This window comes from Lolium rigidum, chromosome 1 (genome assembly GCF_022539505.1).
Source record: "Lolium rigidum isolate FL_2022 chromosome 1, APGP_CSIRO_Lrig_0.1, whole genome shotgun sequence".
NCBI classification, from domain to species: domain Eukaryota; kingdom Viridiplantae; phylum Streptophyta; class Magnoliopsida; order Poales; family Poaceae; genus Lolium; species Lolium rigidum.
In genome coordinates, this window is record NC_061508.1 from 215,794,125 (window position 1) to 215,795,670 (window position 1,546).

Below are 1,546 nucleotides of genomic sequence, written 5' to 3' on the forward strand. Positions count from 1 at the left end.
CATATAGGTAAATTCACTTAGTTGCATATCTAGAGAATTTACCTTTGTGTCAAGCCTAAATTGAAAAAGAACTAAAAATTGGTTAGCACCTATTCACCCCCCCCCCTCTAGGTGTGGCATACGATCCTTTCAGCAGTTCTAACATAATTATTCTTGATGGAACAAGGGATAGTTGGTATACCTGGGTATCCCAGCTTCTTTGGAACCTTGCCATTGAAAGAGTAATTAGCAAGCATAGTGGAATCTCCTCATTAGGAATTTTCCTTTTGTTAGAGACAATATCTTTCATATACTTTGAATAAGGAGGCAATTTAATAGCATCGAGTCAAAGGGATTTGCAAGAACAAAGGTTTCATCCAATCACAAAATTTATTATAGTGTTCTTCCTCCTTTGATTTTAGTTTCTTAACAGGAAAAGGCATTTGCTTTTGAACCCAAGGTTCTCTTTCATTACCATGTTTCTTAGCAATGAAATCTTCTTTAGTATACTTTTTATTTTTAGCATGCTTTTCAGGTTCATCTTCAACCTCTTCTTTATCAGAAACATCATTCTTATCATTATCTTTATCATGTTCATTACCACTTTCAGTTTCAGCATCAGAAATAGAAATACTATTAGGATCATTAACAAGTTCAGAAGATTCTACAACAGTTTTATGTTTCTTCTTCTTTTTCTTAGAAGGAGCACTAGTTTCTTTAGTTCGTTGAGAATCTTGTTCAACTCTTTTGGGATGCCCCTCGGGATATAGAGGATCCTGAGTAGAAACACCACCTCTAGTTGTTACTTCATAAGCATGTTTTTCTTTAGAAGTATTTTTTAACAAGTCATTTTGCACTTTAGTGAGTTGATCAATTTGAGTTTGAACCATATGAAAATGTTTAACAAGCATCTTAACATCATTGGAGGTTCTCTCCACAATATCATGCAATTTACTAATAGCTTGAGAATTTTCCATTAAATGATTCTCTACTCTCATATTAAAGTTATCTTGCTTAACAACATAATTATCAAATTCATCTAAACATTGATCCGGATGTTTTGAGTAAGGAATGTCTCCTCTATCAAAGCGTTGAAGAGAATGTACCTCAATTGTGGATGAAGGGGAGTTATCTTACATAAATCTTCTATGGGAGGTAAATTCTTCACATCTTCAGATTTAATACCTTTCTCTTTAAGAGATTTCTTGGCTTCCCTCATATCTTCATCATTTAATTCAATCATACCCCTCTTCTTCAATATTGGTGTTGGGGTTGGTTCAGGTGTAGTCCAATCATCATGATTTTGGCTTATTCTAGCCATTAATTCTTCGACTTCGTGCTGGAGTTCTTTTCCTGAAAACACAACCAGCACAACTATCCAGGTATGCCCTAGACTCAATGGTTAGTCCACTATAAAATATATCAAGTAAGTCATGCTTTTCCAAATCATGTCCAGGCCGAGCTCTAAGAAGAGAGCAAAACCTTGCCCAAGCTTCGAGCAATTTCTCTCCATCTTCCTGGTCAAAACTATAAATTTTCTACAAAGCAATATGTTGAGCACTAGCGA